This window comes from Equus asinus, chromosome 2 (genome assembly GCF_041296235.1).
Source record: "Equus asinus isolate D_3611 breed Donkey chromosome 2, EquAss-T2T_v2, whole genome shotgun sequence".
NCBI classification, from domain to species: domain Eukaryota; kingdom Metazoa; phylum Chordata; class Mammalia; order Perissodactyla; family Equidae; genus Equus; species Equus asinus.
Genome location: NC_091791.1, coordinates 8685416 through 8708245, shown reverse-complemented (window position 1 = coordinate 8708245; position 22830 = coordinate 8685416). Strand labels below are relative to the sequence as shown.

Genomic DNA, 22830 nt, shown 5'->3' with positions numbered 1-22830 from the left:
ATTATTAGGGCTCCCTCTCTGACTAGGGTAGCTAGATTTAACAAATAAAAATACAGGATGCCCAGATGAATAACGAATAATTTTTACCATAAGTATACCCCATGCAATATTTGGGATATACTTATACTAAAACATTATTCATTGTTTATCTGAAATTCAAATTGAACTGGGTGTCCTATACTTTATCTGCCAACCCTATCTCCATCCCCTAAGGGTCCTGCAAAGGCCTGGGGAGATCATGCAGAGTAGAACTCTCTGTGAGTTCTGAGTCCACCCTGGCATCCTCAGGGCCAGGGAGCTCTCCTGTCCCCACACTGAGTGGGGCAGAGTAGGGGGCATCTTTGCCAGAGCACCTGGTGACCAGGGGTACTGGTTGGTCACCCCTCAAGGCCCTGCCACCTCTCAGGACACTGCTGGCATGGGGCCTAGGTGCCCACTGCTGTCAGGACCCCACGTGCCACCCCTGTGTTAGTCAGGGACCTGGTGGGAGACTGCTGGCCCATGAAATTGGGTGATTTAGGCAAGGTTCATAAAGACACCTTTTACAAAGTTGTGCAGCTTAAAGAAGAAAGACGCAAAAGCCAGGGCTATAAGCAAACCAAACAAAGAAATGCCCCAACTCAAAACTAAACCCCTACACCTGGAAAAGTGTGTAAACCAAAGTGCTGCTGACCACATGCTCTTAGCATGGACATTAATCAGCCAGGCCCAGACAGACCTGCTCACCGAGGATGCCTCCCTGCTTTCCTGATCCAGGGGTGGGGCGGATTTTCCTTTTTTTTTTTTTTTTTTTTGGTGAGGAAGATTGGCCCAGAGCTAACATCTGCTGCCAATCTTATTTTCTCTTTTTTTTTCATCCCCAAAGCCCTAGTACATAGATGTATATCCTAGTTGTGAGTCATTCTGGTTCCTCTATGTGAGACACCACCATGGCCTGGCTTGATGAGCAGTGTGTAGGTCCAACCCCAGGATGCAAACTGGCAAACCCCAGCCCACTAAAGCGAAGGGTGAGAACTTAACCACTCAATCACACGGCCAGCCCCTGATTTTCTTAAGCCAATCGGCAAATTCTGTTTTCCCTGGCCTCAATAATTGGCTCAGGAATGGGCACCCAAGCCAGGCAAAATCAATGAGGCCCCTTCTTCCATAAGAAAGCAATAAGAAGAGACTTAACCTTTCCCACTGGACACAAATAAGGAAGAACATAACCCCAGGAGCTTTGGCAGCCATTCTATGCCCATGAGGAGAGAATCTGCCTGAAAATATGTTTTGCTGAAGCCAGTTGGGGTTAGGCTTTCTGATACAAGCTGGATTCCTAAACAGCATGCAGCATATTGAGGGCCAGGAGCATCATTACCTTGTCTTTCAAGGCCAAATAATTAGAAAACTTATAGCATCACCTGTGGTGTGAATTGTTGTGGAGATGAAATGAGGTAATACTTGTAAAGACCTTAGAACAGAGGTTGGCACAGAAGTAGCCTCACAAAGAGGCTTTAGCTGCTATTGTCATTGTTGTTATTATTATTGTTACCAATATATAAGTTCTCCTTGGGTGAGCTTCACTCTGGAGGTTATGGCCCTCCGCCCTCCTGCCCACACGTGGAAGAACTCTGCCACCTGTCCTGCGTGAGCTGCATTCTGCTCCACCCGTCTCCCTGAAGGCTCTGCCCAGCCTGGCCCTGCCCTGACCTGGTGGGCTGCCCTGGGCCCAGCCGCTGGTCCAAGCACATGCAGACTCACCGTGCAACAGCCTTCCCCCAACCCCAGACTGTGCAGTTGTTCTGCTGCAAGAGATAGAAAACCCTCCACAGACGGGAACATGGGGAGAGGAGCCTTGACCGTCAGGCCTCGGGGGTCTCATGATGCCGGCACCACTCTGCCTCCCACTGCCTCTCCCACTCTGGGTTGGCTATACCTTCTAGCACGTCGTTTTCAAGCCAAGGATAACTTTTTTTTTTGAGGAAGATTAGCTCTGAGCTAACTACTGCCAATCCTCCTCTTTTTTCTGAGGAAGACTGGCCCTGAGCTAACACCGATGCCCATCTTCCTCTACTTTATATGTGGGATCCTACCACAGCATGGCATGCCACACAGTGCCATGTCCATACCCAGGATTCAAACCGGCGAACCCTGGGCCACCGAAGCGGAACATGCGAACTTAACCGCTGCGCCACCGGGCTGATCCCACGGATAACTTTTTAAAAGGCTGAAAGTTTAAAAGACCCACCACTTTAAAAATGAGAGTTAACAAGGAGAGGGAAAATGATAATCATTCAGAATACTGAATACTGAGTAGCTAAAGTTACCAAAAAAAGCTGAATCACGATGAACATCTACAGTAAAAATTCATGGATAGTGGCTGAAGTCATCCTTAGAGCAAAATTCAAAGCCTTTAATATATCAATTACCAACAAGAAAAAATGAAAAGAAATTAGTTTAGCTCAAGGGGCCGGACAAAGAACAACAAGTCAACCCAAGGCAGTAAGAAAGACAACAAAATTGAGAACAAAAAAGAGAAAAAAGTTGAGAACAAAACAGACACACTATCAAAATACAAATCAAATACAAATATATAAAATGAAAACAGGGAACAACTCAGATATAACAAATATTTTTAGATTAAATATTTAAGGGATATTATTCACAACCACAAGCTGACACTTAAAAATAGGTTAAATAGATACATTTCTGGGGGGGAGAAAAACACAGTGCCAAAACTGGCTCAAGAGAAAATAGAAAAATTGAATAAATCAATAGCCATGAAAGTAAAAACCCGACAGAACCGACAGACAGACTATTAGAACGAATCAGAGTCCAGTTGGTCCCAGACACATAATCAACGCACGAGAAGGCATAGCGTCCCTCCGTTCCAGCAAAACTCACTGGAAAAATGTAGCCAAAACTACAATAGCATTTATCATAGCAACACAAATAGAAAGCATCTAGGAGTCAGCCTAAGCGAGGATGCACAGGATCTCTATAGAGACGATCTCGAATCTACTAAAGGCACAAAACAACATGTGAGAAAATGGAGCGCTGTGCCCTACTCTCAGGTGGCACTACTGAACATTGCCAACGCCAGTTTTCCTCAAGCTCATCTGTAAGTTAAAGACAATCCAATCAAATCACAGCAATGTATTTTCAGGAACTTTACAAATTGACTCAAAAATTCATAGGAAAAATAAAGATTCATGAACGGCTAAAAGATCAAAGAAGTGGTATTGGCAAAGGAAGAGATGAGAGGATCAAAGAAACAGGATAGCAATTCCAGAACCATACCAAAATGATGGAAGTGGCATCAAAAATCAGAGAGGAAAAGATGAATTATTGAGGAAATGATGCCTTAGCTGTTAGCTTGCTGTGCGAAGATCTTGGCTCCTACGGTGTACAGACTATACTCCAAATGGAGAGCCCCCGGCCCAGTGTCCCGTCCACAGCTTGATTCGGGGCCACATTTACCCCCTAAACATCAGGTTGCCCATTTAACAACCTTTAGTCTGGGTATTGCAGCCTGTCTGATAATTCCAACATACAGTCGTGATATTTTTCAGTGTTTAGTGCACATTGAGCGCTTATGTAACCAAACTTCCCCTGCGTGGGAGAGTGGTGGAAAGAAGCAGATTCTAAACGAAAAGCAGGTTCTTGAAATCCTTACACTGAGTTAGTTGAGCAAGCAAGTAACCGGCTGCTTCAGAGGGAGGGTAGCCTCCTGGAGCCGGCGGCTTCTCAAAACGCCAAGGAGAACTACCCGGGACAAACAATTGCCGCTCGATGCCAACAAGACAGCATCAGGAAAGTAAGAAACAAAAGGAAGTAGAAAGAAAAATATTTGCTCTGGATATTGACTTCCTTCAGACACAGAGAGAGATTTTAGATTCTCAGTACAGGTTATGAAGAAAGAAAATAACACTAACGTTCTTTAGATGCAGCTGTCAGCGGTATTTAGAAAGTCTTCATATTGCAAATAAAGACAAGAACATAAAAATGAAAATAGTATATATGTATATAATATCACGTGATAATATAATATACAGACACATATTCCAAACAGTTTAAGGACTAAAATATGTAAATTAAATTATAAAGCTAATAAAAGAAAAGTGAAAAAGCTTTATAGGCTCAAAGTCGGGAAGAGTGGCTTAACAAGATGCAAAAGAACAAACTATGAGAAGAAAAACGACAGATTGGACTTCATCAAAATGAAAGTTTTCTATGTGGTAAGTAATACCACAGACAAATTGAACAGCTGAGTGACAGACGGGAAGCTTGTCTTCAATGTCTGAAACTGAGAAGGAATCAAGTATGCAAATTATACAACTAACGCCTACAAATCAGCATGTGAAAGAGGGTCAGCCCCTCCGGAAAATGAGCAAAGGTGTGAACAGGCAATTAACGCGGAGAGCACCTGCCGGCTGAGGAGGACGTGAGGAGATCTCTACTTCCCATCGCCAGAGACCAAACCAGAACCAGACACTGCCTCCCAGGCATCTGATCTGCAGAAAATCGGAGGTCAGGCAAAAGGAAGGGCAGCTGTGAGCTTGCAGAAGGAGCTTGTCTCCGACTCGGCTAGGAGGACAGACGGCTGCAGGACAGCAGCCAGCCAGGCAGGAGTACCTGCTAAGTGTGTGCACCACCATGGGACACAGGGGTGTGGCTTTTGCAGATGTGTCCCATAGATGTGCCTGCCAGGCCACCAGGAGACACGGAGAAGGGCGCTCAGCACAGAGTATTCACGGGACAAAGAGTCGTAGGGCCCATCGCTCAGGAATGGAAAAGGGGAGTGTGCGTGTGTGTGAGTGTGTTTTAAGTTGTCCTAGCCCATTCTGGCTGCTATAACAGAATGCCACTGACTAGGTGGCTCATAAACAACAGACATTTATTTCTCACGGTTCTGGAGCCTGGGAAGTCCAAGGTCAAGGTGCTGGCAGATTCTGTATCTGGTGAGGGCCGACTGGGGAGGTCGGGTGTTCCACACCCTGCCCACATCACCTCTCAGCAAAGCCCCCAGGAAGCCCAGCACACACTGAGGGTGGGCCCCAAAGGCCTCTGGGGTCCTAGCCCTGGAGTCCTGGAAGGATGGCCCAGATGACAGCCACAGTCTCAGCTGCTGTCTGAATGACTGCTGAGCGTTATTTCTTGTTAATTAGATTTCAGCTCAGATGATCGTAAAATAAGAGAACAGAAATGCCCGTCCTGCATTTCAGGGATTCCCAAGGCTGCTTGGACTCGGGGGGTGAACACATACCCCCAGCGGCGGCAGCAGCAGCGAAAGGCCAGAAGCTTGTGGAAGGGGCACGGTCGGGGGATGATGTTCGTTTGCCTTGTCGGCAATTATTACCTTTTTGGGGGTGACAGTCTGAGCAGTGAGGGCCTTTGGACAGGACTGGTGCGCCTCCCACAGCAGAGGTGCCAAGGAACTGCCTGTGGAATCTAGGGGAGAAGGAAGGGCTTGATGGAAGGAGGGCAGAGGGAGAGACCTTGTGGACCCCACCACCCATCTTCTCTTCTAAACCTCCTTCTTCTCTCTCTGACCTCGGGGCCTTCTCCTAGGCTGTCCCTCTGCCAGGACGCTCTCCCCATGACGCTGCAATCCTGCATCACCTGCTTCCACGAACACTAGGCCAAAGCTCTGGGCTCAATTACCAGTGTATCCCATGCCCAGCTCTGTGCCACTGAGCCTGCTGTAGGAGGGTGTGTTTAGACAAGGGAAGCGGGTTCCTACCTGCTTTGGGGGCCTGGCAGCTCCTGCTGGAGAGAGGGGAGACACGGTATTCCCAGCTAGGGCACAGCTGAACGGGTCAGCTCCTCGGAGGGACCTGCCTCCCCCCACCACAGTGGGGCCAACAGAGGACAAGAACTCTGCCTGGGGCTCAGGATGCAGAGTCCTCAGCAAGCCCTGGGCTGAGATGGAGGAGGATGAGAGAGAATGCTCGCTGGGACCCCAACCCAGAGAAGGCAGGAATGGATGAGGCCCAGAAGGACAGTTGGCATTCTCAGCTGAATGAGTTTGTGTTCACATGAGACACCAGAAAGGAGAAGTCATGTTAGAATGAACATCACCAGCGAAGAGAGTGGGAGGGAGGTCGAGGTGCTGGGTGCTGGTCAGCCTGGCCTGGAGAGGCCAGCACGTGCGTGTCCAGCGGCTCTCCCTTTCTCTCCCCTGGGCTGGCCCCTCCTCGTCTCCCACTCAAAGACCCCAAGGCCACTGGGGCTTGGTCCTTGGTCTCTTTTCTTCTCTCTCCACACTGAATCTTGTTAATCTCATCCAGTTTCAAGATTTTAATTTCATCTGTATGGCAAAAGTTCTGAAACTGACATTCCAGACTGGATCTCTCTCCTGAACTTCAGGCTCACATATCCAGCTGCCTCCTGAACACATTTCCACTTGGACGTCTAACAGACATCTGTGTCAGTTATCACTGCTGCATAACAAACACCCCAAAACCTAGTGGCCCAAAAGAACAACAGGTTGTTTCTCAGGATGCTGCTGGGCAGGGGTTGGGGCAGGGCTCCTCGGGGCGGCTCTTCCACTCCCTGTGATGTCGGCTGGAGTCCCTCCCACAGCTGCATTCCTCCTGGACCTCAGCCGAGGCTGGACCGTGGGAGAAGGCTTTCCTCACATGCCTGGCGGTTAGTTGATCTGCTCGTTGGCCTCAGCTGTCCTCCATGGGCCTGCCCTCCAGTGGTCTCTCTCGGCTTCCTTACTATATTGCAGCTGGGTTCCAAGACAGCAAAAGAAGAAGCCGTAAGGCCTCTTCCAGGTGAGTCCCGGAACCGACATGGCATCCTTTCCCCACACCCTACTGATCAAAGCAAGTTACAAGACCAGCCCTAATTCAAGGACCAGGGATGAGGGGGAGGAAAAACGGCTGAGTGGCAGGGGGTATGGAAGGAGAAGAACTGTCAGCGGCTCTCTTTAGAGACTTTTCTACCAGGACATTTCACACCCAGCCTGCCGAAATTAAACTCGCAATCTCCCCCGAGACATGCTCCCCCAGCGCCTTTCCCAGCGGATAACGGCTCCATCCTTCTGGTCCTCCAGCCAGACCCCTGGCTGACAGCTAGTCCCTTACAGGTCCTGTCAGCTCGGCCTTGAGAATATATGCTGATGCCACCCCTCCTCCACCCCCACAGCTCCCAGCCGAGTCTCCGTCTCCAGCATCTTTCCCCAGGTTCCGCCTGACTCGTCTTCCTGCTTCTACCCTTGGAGTCTCTTCCCAACACAGCAGCTAAGTTGATCTTTCTATACTTTAGGTCAGGCAACATCACTCTTCTCATCGAACCTTCCTTTGCCTTCCTCTTTCTCTGTGAGTAGGGCCAAACCTCTTACAAGGGCCCCCAGGGCCCTATGCTGTCCTCAGCCACCCCCCATACACACCACAGCATTACTGCTAGCTCCGATCTCTGACTACCATCTCTCTTGCTCACTTGGCTCCAGCCACCCTGGCCTTCCAACTGGAGAGCACCCTGCAGTCTGTAAAGCATTCTCTTAGCCAGGAGTGGCGACATAATTTGCAGGGCCCAGTGCAAAATGAAAATGCAGGCCCTTGTTCCAAACGACTAAGAATTTCAAGACAGCAACAGGAGAGCATTAAACCAAGCATGAGGTCCTCTGAGTTGGGGTCCTGCATGCCTGCACAGGTCACACGCCATGAAGCCAGACCTGCCCCTACCCCTCATCACAGCTGGCCCTTAGAACAGCCCTGTGAGGCAAGCAGAAGAGATTTTTGATATTCCGCCCAATTCAAGATAAGGAAACAGACTCAGAGAGGGTAGGCACATGGCCATGGTCACACAGCCAGAAAGCAGAGGGTCAGCTCTGGACTCCAAACCTTAGCAACAGGGTCTGGACTCTTTCCTCCACACCTACCATCCTCCCCTCCACGTCTGGGTCCAACCCTGAAAGAAGGAAGACTCAGCACCCCCTTCCCTGCCCAACCCCCGCCCAGGCTGCTTCCTGTCCTCTCCAGCCCCCTTGGACACTCCCACCCGGCAAACACCTGTCCTGAGCATCAGAGGTCCAGCCCCACCTGCCAAGCTCCCCAGGTCACCCTATGTCATGGTAAAGCCCCTCCTCAAGGAATTAGGAATTAGGGTTTCAAGCTGAGGATGAGACCAAGGAAACTGGCAAAATAGAGAGAAAAGCAGAAGCTGGTGGGAGAATGTCACTTCCGAGGATGGGAATTAGAGACAGGAGGGGAACTGAACAGGAAAGATGGGTAGAAGGTATTAAACAATATAAATCAGAGCCCTCTGGCCTCCAGCCCCAGGAGCCCGAGAGTCTGCCAGGACTGAGGGCAGAGCCCAGCAGGGCTGGCCCGAGGGGACCACAGTGCCAGAGCCAGGGGCACAGGATCCCTAATTAGGGTCTTACACAGAGCCTGCAAGCCGGGCCCCCACAGGCCCCAGCCCTGTGTTGGGACGGACTTAATGGCCTGGGCTGGAGGATCCAACATAGAGAATTCTTGTTCCCCAGCGATTTTTATAAGGCATTTATGGACCCGGGACAACCTCAGGACAACACTCAGCTTATGAGGCTGGCCACCCAGACAATGGGGGCAAAGAAGCAGGTCAGCACAAGCGCCCTGAGATGGAGGCTCAGAGGCGGGGGACCGGGCAGCATTCACCCCACCGTGCAGGGGTGGGGCCTCCCCACCTTGTTACCACACAGCCCTGGGCTGAGCTCTGGGGGACCCTCACCCCCACAGACTGGGGCTGGGGCACACAGCATCGTAACCAGATTCCCGGGGCCTGGGGAGCCCACTGCCACCACCACCGTTTAAACATAGCCCCAGTAGACACAAAAATCATTGGAGGCACGGCCTCTGAGCCCCCCAACAGCACCAAGGACCCCGGGAATATATTCACTCCCACTAACCACCGTATTGTTTCAATCAACCCACATGCTTCATAGCAATTGATCTGATGTCCCATTTTTGCTCATCAAAGGTGGCCGTAACTAGGGTCCAATGTGTGGGAGCTAAGCCCTCACACTGACGTGATTCCAGCCCAAAGCAGACATACTTGGTGCTTTGATCCATCAGTCCCAAGTAACTGTGAGATTTCTGTTTTCCTTGTATGCAGTTACCATTTACCGAGAACCTAACATCTGCGAGATCCGGGGGAAGGGCTTCCAGAGGGTGATCTCATTCAGGCCTCAGGGCACCTTGAGAGAGAGCTTGTCATCGTCAACCCTATGTCACAGGTAACAGATCAGGTTGAGAACAGCCCTGAGACCACATACTGGTAAGTGATGGGCCCAGGATTCCAACCCAGATCTGAGGAGGGTAATGTCAGGCTCCTTCCACCCACATGTCCATGTCCACCCTCCTGAGAGGCGAGGGAGGTGCCAACACGGGAAAGAAGCAGCCAGCTCTGCCTGGTACAGTCAAAGAGGGCTTCCTGGAGGTGGTGATAGCTGAGTCAGGCCCAGTATAATGAGTGGGGCTTGGCTGACAGAGAGGAGCAAAGAGGCCCGAGCATGGCAGGCAGGAAGCAGAGGCGTCCTGGGGCCACAGTGCACGTCCTTGGAGGCTCTGAGATCTGGGGTTCTGCCCTACTGGTATCACTAATAGTAACAGCTACCACATAGCCAACATTTATTATGTGCTCTATAGAATTATATTTTATCCTCACAAATACCCTATGAGAGAAGAATGACTATTTTCCCCAGAGAACCGAGAGGCAGGAAGGTCAAGAAACTTGCTGACTGTGTGATCTCAGGCAAATGTGGAGCCAGGTCTAAAACACAGGTTTCATTTGCAGCCAGCATCACAGGCTCGGTCCCCATGCAGAGAGCCTGCGACAGGACTTGAAACGGGAAACCCTGGCTCCATGTTCAGCGCAGGCACTCACTTCTCAACCCCGGGCAAATGACTTCATCCGTGGGCACATCCACGAAAGGACCGGGCACTGGCGACACCTTCCAGCTCCTGCATCCAGCTGGGTGTGAAGCTAAATCTCCTGCTGAACCTTTCGGTTAGAGGAGCCAGTCAGCCTCCTTTCAAGCTTAGGCTGGTTTGAACTGGGTTTTTTCCCCTCGGTAGAGTAGTCTCCAAGCAATGTAGGATTGAATGAACAAACACAGTCAAGGCGCCGAGCACGGAGCCCGGGACAGAGTCTGCCAGGCTTCTTTCCCAGGACATGTGATCAGATTCCTGCTGGCTTGTCCCACTAGCCTGCCAGGCGGGCCCCGGTCCCAGGTCCACTGTGCCTCTCCGCATCACCCCAGAGGGCACTCTCTGCATCGTGGTCAAATGGCTGCCTGCAACCAGGATGCACCCCAGCCTGCCCAGGCCCCAACCCCAGCGTTAGACAAACTTAGGTTCAGTCTGGGTCCTGGTGACACAATTCTGCGCCCCACTTAATGCTTTTTGTGGACATTTTCCCTCGTCATTAGTATTCTTTGAAAGCCTGATCTTTAATGTCTAAACATCCAGAATGAAGATTTCCCATAGTTTTTTTTAGCCATGCTCCTATTGTTTGGTATTTAGGCTATTTCCCATTCTCCACTTTGCAAGTTACGCTGTGAAAGCATATTTGCACGCAGAATTTTGACTGCATCCTAGGTTGTTTTCCTGGGATGGATTTCCAGAAGTAAAATGACTAGGCTGTGGGCAGTTTTATCGCTCAACTATTGAGATGCTCAGTTTTGAAGCAACATCTGTCCCCTCTTTAAACGCCCCGGTCCACTGCTAACCAGTCTCCATTGCCCAGGCCTTCACTAAGTGAGCGCTGGAGGCGCTGGAGGCGAGGTCTGCGGTGAGCATCCCAAGTGCCTTTTCTTACTCATCACAACGCTATCGCATGGACGAGATTCGTGCCCAGTTTCAGGGAGGAAACTGAGGTTCAAAGAAGGTCTGCAACTTGCCAAAAGCAACACGGCTTGGAAGGATGGAGGCAGGATGCGCTCTAGCTTTGTCTGATCCTACATCCTATGCTGCTCCTCTGCCATGAAACCCTCCTGGGAGGGAGGGCCACTTCCTGCTGTGAGTCCCACCTAAAGATAATTCCCCCTGCTGGCGCCTGGACACTTCCTGTGTAACACCATGGGGTACCCTACTAGAATCAGTCTAAATTATTTTGGGTCCTATATCACGCAAGTTACACCTTAAGAACATCATGGTTGGCTTGAGGACCCTTTCTAAGAAAAGCATAGTTGCATGCATCTATGTGGAAAGGTTCCCTGTGGGACAGGAAGCCCCAAGACTGGAGAATCTCCATGTCTGGGGTCTTTGCGATGCAAACTACCCCCTGGGTCAACAGAGCAGCTGCCTGGGCACTGGTGTACTGTTCCCTCCCATGGCATTGCCATGTCCCTTCCTGGGGCAAGCTCAGGGTGACAAAGGGAAGAGCAGGTGCTGGGTAGGTTGAGTTCACCGAGCTCCCCCTCAGGACTGAGGGAGAGGACAAAGAGCCTTTGGGGGTTTCCACAACTGTGTCAGAAGGGGGCGCGGGGAGGTGTGTGCAGAAACCTCAGCCCAGGCCAGTGGCCCTGAGGGCCCAGGGAGGTTGTGAGACTTCTGCTCTGGAGTTGGACCTGTTATTCCCGTTCCTGGAGTGCCCGGCATGAAATTCTCCTTCCAGGGAGAAGTGGGGGCCTGTGCACGTGCTACAGCTGGTCTGGCAGAAGAGGGACCCTGAAAGGGAGAAGCCACACGCTGAGATGCTAAAGGCCCTGGTAAAGAAAGGGGGCCCTGGGTGGGCGGAGGCAGGGCATACAGTTGGGCCTGAAAAGTCAGGTACTGAGGGACAGGGTGGGGCTTGGCAGCCTGAAGATCTGTGTATTCCCCTATGGGGTAAACCCACTTCCTTGTCCAGGTGGAGGCAGGCAGTCCTGAGGGGAGAGCGCTCTGGGTAGAGTCGAGGCAGCTGGCCTTTGCTTGTGACTCTGCACTCACTAGCGTGTGACCACGAACAAGTCACGTAGCTGAACCACCACTCACTGCCTCCTTTCTTCCTCTAACCTGGAATGTGGTGAGGGTTGACTCAAAGTGAGACCCTGAGCTTCTTATCATTTGAGGCGAACAGTGTGCATCCTCCTAGTGTTAATACTGTTATCAAAACCAGTCACTCATCATTCCTAATGCTCACCTTACCAAAACAGTCCAGATCCTTCTTCCAGAATGGGAAATTGAGAGGCTACTTGCTATAACAAGAAGCTTTCAGAGCTTATGTGAGCTAACGGCGAGTGGCAAGCAAGCCCTCAGCCTCCAGCCACTGCTCTGGGAGCTCCTGCCCACCTGGTCTGCTCCTTTTATCTATAGATCACTCGTGCAGATCAGGTGAGCGCCCTGGGCTGTCCCCAAGCACTGTGAGGAAGGGCTGTGTGTCATCTGAGGCCCCAGGTTCTGGGCTTTAAGAAGGAGTGCGATGTCGGAAGTCGCCCTGTCTGCAAGAAGCTGAGATCTTTTGTTTGTGCAGAAAGTCCTTCAGCATTGCCCCCTCCTCAGGGCTGGAGCAAGGTGTGAGGATGAAGACTGGACCTTCTCTCTTCTTTCAACCTAGTCATCTGGACTTCGGGGTGCTGGCCCATGAGTAGTGACCTGGGGAGTCTGGGGGCTGTCAGGTGTGGAAGGCACCAGGCAGGTTGGGGTGCGCTTCACTTGAACAATGTCCACGTCACTCTGAGGGAGGATTGTGGGTAGCTGAGCTGGCTCGATCCATCACAGCAGGAGCCCTGGCGTGTGGCAGAGGCCACAGTTCTGACCAGTTTTTGGCGGCCACCCGCACATCAGCAGGCCCAGGGCGTCTCCTGAGCCCAGGCTGAGCCTCACTCCTGCTGGGTCTTCCCTGTTGCTGGAGGAATTGGGATGAGGGGGACAGGAAGAGGCACACCTGTCCCTGAGAGGATGCTGGCTGAGGCACACGGGAGCTTGTCTTCTGAACCCGCACTGCTACTGCACGTGGAATCCAGCCACACCCCCACGCCTTGGGCTGCTGAGGACCAGGCCGCGAAGCAGGGCTCCACCACCAACTGCCACAGGATCTGATTATGGCTGACAGGGCACTCCTGACACGGGGACTTCTGAGGGTCCAGGGAAGCTTACGTATGGGGTGGCCCCAAAAGCTTTGGTCCACAGCAGAGTCTGCATGACACACCTCCCCTCCATCATCCCTGAGCCTTCTACCGGCCCGGGCCTCAGGGCCCATTCCAGCTGCATTCTTTGACCCGATTCCACGAACAGGCAACCTTGGACTTCGGCATTGCCTGCCCCGCAGCAATCTTTAGTGGATCTCAAGCTACGCATCATCGCCCTCCTACAGCCCCTCAACAGTGCTGAGCCCAGCGATCAATCACCAAATACCTGGACACTGGGGCCCAGTGTGGCAGGGCTGGTGCTAGTTGATTCCAGGGAGATGAGAGCCAGGGGCCGAGGGCCATGCCCGGGCACCTTTAGCAAGTGAGTGGACTGACTCTTTTCCCCACAGGTGTCCCCTACGCGAGCTCTGCCGCTGAGATCTAAGGCCCTTTCCCTTCTGGTCCCCTCGGAGTCCCTCCACTGGGCTTTCTGTAGAGGCAGAGCGAGTTCGTCCCAGGCCCCTTGGCTCGCCTCCTGCTTTCTCCTGAAGGCGATATTAATAAAGATGTCACATCAATAACTTCTTCCCAGATTGCAGCATGGGAGCCAGACGGCGAGGTGGGGGCCTGGGGGCAAGGCTCTCCACGGTCCTTGCTGCAGCCTTTGGGACAGGAGGCCATGTGTTGGAAGAGCTGTCAGGTGACTTCTGCAAGAAGGTGGGTGACTCCATCTCTGTTCGAAGTCTCTAATCCCTTAGCCCTTAAATCCTGTCCAGAGGGCCTACCCAATGGGGCTCAAGGACAGGGAGCCCCTTTATTCCCAACCCCCCCGGGTCCCATGTGATGTCACAGCCTTGTGAACCTGGGTATAAAGGAACTCTTTTTTATTATTCGGCTTCAAGAAGGTGGCGTGTGCTCCAGCCCCAGCTCTGGGCACCACCTTGAGGGGTGTGAGGTGGGGGTCTTTCCCAGCCCCTCAGCCCCTGCATGGTTGTGCACAGAAGGTATTCCTGAGTTTTCTCTCAAGCACAAAACCCCTCCAGATGGGCCTCAGTAGTCTGCGGCTCTGACCTCACTCTGCCCTGGTGCCTGGGGTCTCCAGGGGCCAGGAGACAGTGCTACCTGTCAGGCTGCTGTGTGTGCCTCAGAGAGCCCAGCTGCTGGCACCAGGCAGCATCCCAACGCTGTGCCCTCCCCTGGGGTGAAGACCACATGGGGGCTCTTTAGTCTTCGAGAGCTCCCCTCCTGGCACCCTTTCCTTTCTGAGCTTTTGTCTCCCCATTCTTCCACCCAGCACTCACCCTCCTCCCTTCTGAATCAGCCGAGTGTCCGTGGCGATTGGCCCAAGGCCCAGCTCTGGCCCTGTGAGCTGACCATTTTGAAGAAACAGAGAAGCGACAGTGGGGTGAGATAGTGGTGGGGAGCGCCCTCCCCATCCTGCTTCTTCCCTGAAGTGGGGAGCATGTCCTCAGCAGACTGTGGTGCCTCATGGCCAGGGCTGAGCCGGCGTCTGGAGCAGTGTGACTGCAGCCTGGTCACTTCCCAGGCAAGAATTGGATGCGAGAATTGTATAATAAATAATATAACAATTTCTTACCACAAAATTATATTATTATATAAATATATATATAAATAATGTACACATATATATATGATTTATTATAGGGTTTTGTGTTGCCCAGTTGTGAGAGCTGATTAAACCATCTCTGGGAGGCTGTCCCTTCTCTATCTGGTGCCACAGCCTGAAGTGGGCAGCCGAGAAGGGAAAGTGGGTGTGCAGTGGGGGAAGTCAGGAAAAACAAGATGAGCAGAGCCCACAAGGATGGACTGGAACCAACTTGGATGATGAGGGTGTCCTGACTCTGGGGCTGTTCATCATGCAGCCAAACACACCCCTAGCCCAAGAGCTGCAGAGGCTGAAGGAGGAGAGCCAGCCGGAGCTGGAGGAGCTGCGGCCCCAGGTCAGCGAGGTGAGCCTGCTGGTGAGCAGAGAGGTCTGTGAGCTGCCACAGTGCCTTGTGCCCTGCTCCAATCTCCCACGTGTGAGAGAATATGGCTGCTACTTCACTCCTGCCTTCGAAATCTCAGCAAAACATCTCTGTGGTTCACACTAACCTGAAACCATGTAGGGAAGGGAATTCTGACGAATGCGTCCACCACACACGGATGTCCACTACCCTTGGAGACCTGGGGCCACCCAGGACACTGCAGCACTGTCCTAGAGGACAAGAGTGACCACAGGTGGGCCACAGGGACACTCTGCTCTGGTGTGGAGCCCAGTTCTCCAGCCTAGAAGCCCCCTTTCCTCAAGACAGGTCTCTGATAGAGACATCGTGAGCCTACTCTGACCCTAGAAGCAGACGGGGGCCATAGTGAACCACTCGACAGCTCTCCCTACCTGGTATCTTGGGGCACTGGGACCGGGCAGTTGGTGCCCAGCGTCTTCCCAAAAGGCCTTGGCTCCCTATACACCTCCCCTCTGGAGTCTCAAGATTCATGCCCCCCCACAAGCTGGGTGCCACCTGCTCTCCATCTGCACAATTCAGGGAGACCACAGACAAGACTCTTGAGGGGAACACAGTCAGTAAATTCACCTCTGCCTTCCCAGACACTGTTACCCACGGTGCCGCGATTGTGGCAGGAACGGTTATGTGAGGGTATAGACAGGAAGCCCAGAAAGAAAGGTGCTCACACATCCTCAGGGGTTCTCTCTGAGAGAGGGGTTATGCGTGATTTTTCTGCCCACCTGTGCATCTTTTCTGTATTAAGCGTTTCTCAGTCAGCATATATTACTGTATCATAAAAACAAGCATGTGTAATGGAGTCGGATTTCCCTCTCTCCCTAGTCCGCTCAGAGCAGATCCCCTCACGGGGCAGGGGAAGCGGCAGCCAGGGCGAGCTTGGGGCCGAGCTGAGCCACGTGCATGCTGCCTGCCTGGCGTCGCGGAACATCCTGTAGCTGAGCAAGGAGGTCACTTCTCAGCCTTTCAGACACCGAGGACACATCCGGGGTGTGAAACTCCCAAAAGGTTTAGTCATCACTCTCTGGTCTCCCCAACAGTTTGCCAGTTGTCGGCAGAGATCTCAGGGGCGGGAGCTGGCAGACAGCATCCTAACGTATCCGAGATCTGCCAAGGGGCGAGGGGAGAGGGGCTTGTCCCTGTAAGTATCAAACATCCCAGGTGCTGCATGTATAGTCACCCCCCTGGCCTTTCCGAGGGTGGCCAGAGTCCTAGCCCAACACAAACACCATTTCAAAGGAACGAGGCGGACGAGAGCCTTGCAGAGAGCCGCAGCCTTCCCAAGGAGCCAGACACCGGCAAGAGCAAAGGGTCTGATCCAGCTTCTTTCCCAGGCCCTTCGATTCCAAGTCACTGTCTCAGGGAGCAGCGTCAACAACCTCACCTCACGGATGTGGAGGGAGCATGTGGATGTGCACCACTTGGGGACCAAACCTGGGTGTCCTGTAGCTCAGGGCACGTGCTCAACTCTAAGGGCCAGAGAAGCAGCAGGCACCCACGAAGGCAGATAACTTGGTACCTTCCGATTGACATTCTTGATATATGTGTTCACGTTTATTTGTCGAGTGCAGAGAAGGGACCAATCCTTCCCACACTGTGTGCAAAGCTGAGCCTTTCCTGCATGTGACTTTCCAACCCAGGCACTGCCGGAGGAGGTGCGGAGAGGCCGCTCATTTCTCTCCTGGAATCCAATTACATTTTGCCAATTAAGCTTATTTTCTGTGATAACCATTGTGCCCTTTAGTCAGGAAGGCAGCTGTCCCTGGCTTCAATCAGTTCTGCCCACTCTGGGGCCAGGGAGAAGCACCCACATCCCACCGCCAAGCCTCTGGGCCTGAGCCCCTTCCATTGCCAGTCACACTACTGTGTGGGCTATAATGCCCCATTTAAAGGGCCTAGCTCTTCTATGCTCCTGCCCTGACACCCCAGCTCCTCCGTGCTCCTCCCCTGATGCCCCAGCTCCTCCGTGCTCCTCCCCGATGCCCAAGCTCCTCCGTGCTCCTCCCCTGATGCCCCAGCTCCTCCATGCTCCTCCCCGCTCCTCCCCGACGCCCCAGCTCCTCCGTGCTCCTCCCCTGATGCCCCAGCTCCTCCGTGCTCCTCCCCTGATGCCCCAGCTCCTCGGTGCTCCTCCCCTGACGCTCCACTCCTCCATGCTCCTCCCCTGATGCCCCAGCTCCTCCGTGCTCCTCCCCTGACACCCCAGCTCCTCCGTGCTCCTCCCCTGACGCCCCAGCTCCTCTGTGCTCCTGCCCTGGCGCCTCAGCTCCTCCATGCTCCTCCCCTGGCGCCCCAGCTCCTCCTCCCGCTGCAGGTGGGAAGGTCAGGCAGCGACCCAAGTCATAAGGCCAGTGATGTCAGAGCCAGGACAGGCAGCCAAGGGGTGGCAAAGACAAGCCCCACCTGAGATCAAAACTGCAGGAGGCAGCAGGCGTCCCACCCCCACAGCAACCCTGAACCTGTCGCTCTCCGTGTCCCTTAAAGCACCCAGAAGCCTCCTCCACTTTGCCCTGATGGGCGCCTCTTACTAGAACAAATAGACTATGCAGAGCTAAGGGGAGCTTCCTGGCCTCTGGAGGTGCTGTCTGTGGTGTCCAACTCAGCACCCCCTGCCTCACACTCAGCAGGTGCCCAATAAAGTCTGCTGACTTGTGGATTCTGAACTCTCAGTGTGGGCAGTGGGTCAGCATGGAACACATAGGTAGTCATACCTGCATGGTCTGACTCAGTCCGAGGAAAAGAAATCTGTGAACAGTTGTCCTAGATGAAATCACTCAGTACTCAAGTGGTGGATGATGCTTCTCTTCGTCTCATCACTGAGCAAAGCTGCTGGGTTTGAGCACTGAAACCTCACTCCAGGCATTCTCAACTCTGCTGCGCATCAGAAGCACCTGGGAAGGCTGCTACAAAGATGCACGCAGTGGACCCGCCCTGCGCGGGGCATGCAGGAGCTGTAGATGCTCCCATGGGACTCGAGGGCACTCCGGAGCCTGAGGACCACCAGATTCGCAGATGGGCAGATTCAGGGGACACTGCCCCAGCTCTGCCACTGATGTCCTGTGAAGTTGGTGCCGCTCATTTTATTGGTCAGGATCTCAGCTTCCTCGTCTGGAAAACAGATATAATAAAACCCTGGACCCCTCTGACCATGTAGGTCCACCCAAGGCACAGGAACTCACTCTGCAGACCTTACAAAGCAGCTGCCAGCCACGAATAGTATTTTATTTATGTAAAAGCACAGCTTTGCTCCATGACACTCAGATTCGAGAAATATCTCCTTTGATAATTTTTCTTAAAATTAAATCTAGCTAAGGCCGCTGACAAATCCCAACCTGGCCAGGTCACTTGGCCACCCCGGGGCAGACCTGGTTGAGTGCCACAGTCCCCACTAGGGCAGGTTGCATGCACGGCTGAGTTAGCTGGGCACCATAAGCCCAGGAATGCACCTCAGCCAGGCAGCGGGCCCCTCTGGCCAGCCCGTGTCACGGCCAGCCATCACTCAGAAGCCTCGCGATCCTGAAAAGGGACAGAAAGTTCAAGGTCTTTGGGTTTTGGAAGACCTACCTTATGTTTCTTCTCCCAAACCCACCCCCCAGCCTGATCTCTGGTCTAGACTGGACTCCCCACTTGACAGTAAAACGTTTCTACTCAGCACTCAAACTTGGGTTGCTTAGGGTTTTTTTCAACACCCCGCTCCCCAGGGTTGGCCAGACATCCAGAATTAGTAACATTAGGGCCTCTCTCTGCCCCTCAAAGACTCAGTTCTACATGAACCCAGGGCCCATGGCAGAAAGGCCCTGTCCTTGGTCAGCTTACTCCACTGGGCCTTTGCTACGTTGACCATGAGCTTGGCCACAGGGCCTCTAGCTGCTGCTCCTGCTGTCACAGCCCCGGGTATCCAGCCTCATGCCCACCCCCAACATCTGTGCAGCCACTCTCCCATCTGGGGGTGCCAGGGCACCAGTCTCTGCCAATCACAGAAACCAAACCCCAGCCCTTCCCTCAAAGCGCACACGGCCTCCTGCCCTGACACCCATGGTCCTCGCTTCTGCAGACCCAAAGAGGGGCTGAGGGGGCCTGTCTTGAGGGGGGCCCTGGAAATACAAAGAAACTGTTGATCCTCTCCCAGGGTGAGGAAGCCAACTCAGCACACAGAGCCTTGGCTGTTCTTCCAGGAAGAGGGGCCGCAGAGCGGAAATCAACTTTCCATTATTTTCAGGCTCCTGAAATTCAGCAGCAGTATCAGGTCCAGTGTCATATCTCAGCACAGCCAAATCAGCACCCATATTAGCCAAATAATGCAGTTAGTCATAAGCACAGTTTAAACGCAGGTGGGGGGGTTGGGCAGTATGCCTCAAGTCAATGTACCTCCTCACCTGGAAACCCTGCCCTCCTGTGTGCTCTCTCACGCTTTCTCTGTACAGACCTCCTTCTCTATGTTGGGAGACACACCCTGGTCTACTGCCCTCTCCTGAGTCCAGGTGGAACCTGTCCCTTGCTCCTAGCCAAGAGAATATGGCAAAGGTGTGGGTTCGTCCCTCAGCTGATTCACTTGATCACACTGCATTATGTCTTAGCAGACCAGAGCGGGAAACCCTCCAGCTGGCCCTGAAGAAGTGAGCTGCTGCACTGTGTGAGGGGGCTGCGTGGCAAGGCACTGCGGGCCTCTAGGGGCTGAGAGTGGCCTCAGCCGACAGCCAGCAAGAAAGCGGGGACCTCAGTTCTACCACCAGAAGGAGCTGAATTCTGCCAACAATCCTGTGAGCTTGGAAGAGGCGCCCAGCTCTTGAAAGGAACACAGGCTGCCAACACCTGAGCAGGGGACCCAGCTAAGCCACGCCAATTCCTGACCCATGGAAATGGCAAGATAATGAAAGCATGTGTGTTAATCTACTAAGTTTGTGGTAATTTGCTACACCGCAGTAGAAAACTAGACAATTTCTTTCCCATTTCATCATGTCGAGTGAACATGTCATCAGCACATAAGGGTCTGGGTCTAAAAGAAAGCAGACACGAACCAGGCCCCTTGGCTCTGATTTCCAACTCCAAAGGCAGCTCCCGCCACTAACCTGCTGTGTGTCCCTGAGCAAGTCTCGGCTCTCCGTCAACCAGGGGGCCGCCTAGGGCTCTTCACCTCTTGCAGCTCTGAAATTCAGTCTCTAGTTTCAAGAGTAAGATCTTACAGGGCCAAAGAAGTCACATTTATTTCCAGATTCTCTCATCTTCGATTCCATCAGTCCACTGATCCTTCATTCAAAACCAGAGCAGAGGTCGGAACCAGCACGGATGTCAGATTCCCTGGAGACTGGAACACCTGCAGGGCCTTCCTGGGCTCCTTCCTGGGCTCCGGCCAGCCTCACAGCCCCCAGCCAAGTTCCCTCTCTGGCCTCCAGCCGGAAGCCTACCAGGCCTCAAGGGACAGCCTAAGCAACAGAAAGCCATTTTTCAATGCAAATTGTGCACTGCTTTGGGAACAGGCTGCTGGCTAAGCAAACTTGTCCCGTTTTTCACCTGTCCCAGCACATTCTTCTGAGCCCTGAGAGACAACAATGGGAATCACAGCTCCCGTTCACAGGCTAATTCACACAGGAAGTCACGGTGCCCAGGAGGGTGAGAAGCCTGTTGCAGGGATGTCCCCAAGCCTCCCTCTGCAACCCAAATCAGCAACGGGGCAGGGAGGGGCTGGGGCCTGGATGTGCGGCTGTGCAGGTCAGGGAGCACCGAAGACCAAGTGCTGACCCAGCCATCAGAGCCACGGAGCCCCAGGCTTGTGTCTGTGGTCAGCAACTCATGGTTGCCCCGCACCCGGCCACCAAGACACCCTGCTGCAGACCCACAAGTGTATTGCAGGGAGTCACCCAGGACCCCCTCGGCCCGGTTTGGGCAGCACTCACCCTCACTCTGCCCCTGCCACGCCCTGCTCAGCCCCGGGCCCTAACTCCAGCAGCAGGCAGCTGGCCACCCTGTTCGGTCCCACCTTTGGGATCCATTTACCACACTCCAAACAAGCTGAACGATGCCTGCTGGGTGCCAGCCTCCCAGCCCGGCCCAGAGGGTGGGCACAAAGTCAGGTGAGCTGGAGTGAGCCCACTGGATGCCCACCAAGATTCATTCAGACCATTTGTGTGTGTGTGTGTGTGTGTGTGTGTGTGTGTGTGAGGAAGATTGGCCCTGAGCTAACATCTGTGCCCATCTTCCTCTGTTTTCCGTGGGACACTGCCACAGTGGGGCTGGAAGAGCAGTGCTAGGTCCGCACCCAGGATCCGAAAATACGAACCTCAGGCCGCCAAAGTGGAGCACGTGAACTTAACCACTATACCACCGGGCCAGCCCCTATTCAGACCATTTTTAAGCAAGCAAGCTGGTGCTGTCACAGGAATAGCAGCATCTCCAGAAGGGTCTAGAAATTACTCTCAGCTGCCACCACTGCCACATGGGACACCAGAGTACCCTGTACATGAGTGGACGTCCCTCTACAGAAGTGGGCTCCTTTCCCAGGAAGCCAGGTCCTCCCTGAGGCTTGTCTTCCTGCTATCCATCAGCACTTTTAGGGGAATCTCCCTTACCTCCCCGACCCAGAGCCCTGGGAAGCCCTGAAGCATGTCCCACATGCAGTGAGGCCATGTGAAGTAGCAGCAAGAAGTTACCTGGACCTTGGCTCTCCACAGGGCTGCCCAGTCAAATCACAAGGAGCTTTTCACAACATCATGTGCCCAGGCCTGTCCACCCCCAGAAGGCAGAATGGTGGGGAGTCACCCAGCCCCAGCACGGTGTGGCCTTTGTAAGTCAGTGAACCTCATGGAGCCCGTCTTCTCACCTCTGGAATGGGGAGGATGACAGCACCATCTGGCTGTGAGAGGAAATGAAAGAATCTGGTGCTTCACACACCCTTTCTCACGACAGGGTGCAGAACGTGAAAATATTTGCACGATGCACTGAGTAAAGGAACAAGACCACTTGGAGGTTCCTCCTGCCCCAGACCCTCCCCCAGAGCTGGAGGGGGCCCATTCTCTGTCCCCGTTCCCATTCACACAGGAAGATGCTGAGGGGCAATGGTGCAGAAGGCCTGGTCACCTTAAAGCACCAGGCAGGGGTCTAGCATATGCTAAGCCCCCCACCCAGTGCTGGTTTTGTCGTCTCAACAGAGAGGTCTGAGACAGAGCAGATGCATCACCATTTTTAATGAGCTCCCTGCATGGTTCTGGAGCAGCTGGTCTGCAGCACCAGGTTTGGACTTTTGGTTCTAGCCGGTCAGAGCCAGTAGGCTCTTCCCCAACAGGGTCACTAGCTCCCCCACCCATCCCATCCTTTCCTGCAGCCCACCCACCATTACGGTCCTGGTCCTCCCAACCTAATTAGCAGGCAAATCCCGTTCTGGGAGAACTGAATGGGCCTCTTCTGCTCCAAGGGGATCCCTCACAGTGTCTCTTTGTAGCCAGCCGGGATCCCGACCAGGCCAGACTGGGTCCTCAGCTGTTTACCCTTCATGCAATTTTGACTTCTCCTCCCGGCTTCCACCTTCAAAGCTGCGATCAGGGCGTGTGGGGGCTCCTGTGGGTCCCCATTTTCCTCTGGAAAAGTGGCTGGCCACAGGCGGGGCCCTGTCTGGCTGCCGCAGACAGGCCTTGGGCTGGCTGTTGGCAGGGGGCGAGTCGACCCAAACAAACGCACTCTGGAGGTGAGAAGCGCAAACAGCCAGGCCAGGCAGAGGGGAGACTGAGTTCTGGCCAACGGGGGCAGACACTGCTCCTGCAGTCCAATGCTCCCACACCCCATGAGGGGCTCCCC

General features: G+C 53.4%; 1 long non-coding RNA gene across 8 annotated transcripts in view; it reads right to left on the bottom strand.

Moving 5' to 3' along the window:
- The window catches only part of LOC106841591 (uncharacterized), an 84118-nt gene that overhangs the window by 58745 nt on the left and 2543 nt on the right, over nucleotides 1-22830 (bottom strand). For 6 of the 8 annotated variants that reach the window (XR_011493281.1, XR_011493284.1, XR_011493283.1 and 3 more), the window contains exons 2-4: nucleotides 21690-21892; nucleotides 20112-20465; nucleotides 17754-18150 (exon numbers count right to left, since the gene is read on the bottom strand). This is a non-coding gene — a long non-coding RNA (uncharacterized lncRNA). Of the gene's footprint in view, nucleotides 1-13882; nucleotides 18151-20111; nucleotides 20466-21689; nucleotides 21893-22830 lie in introns of those variants that run through there. The other 2 variants (XR_006514618.2, XR_001400675.3) reach the window with 2 other exon arrangements.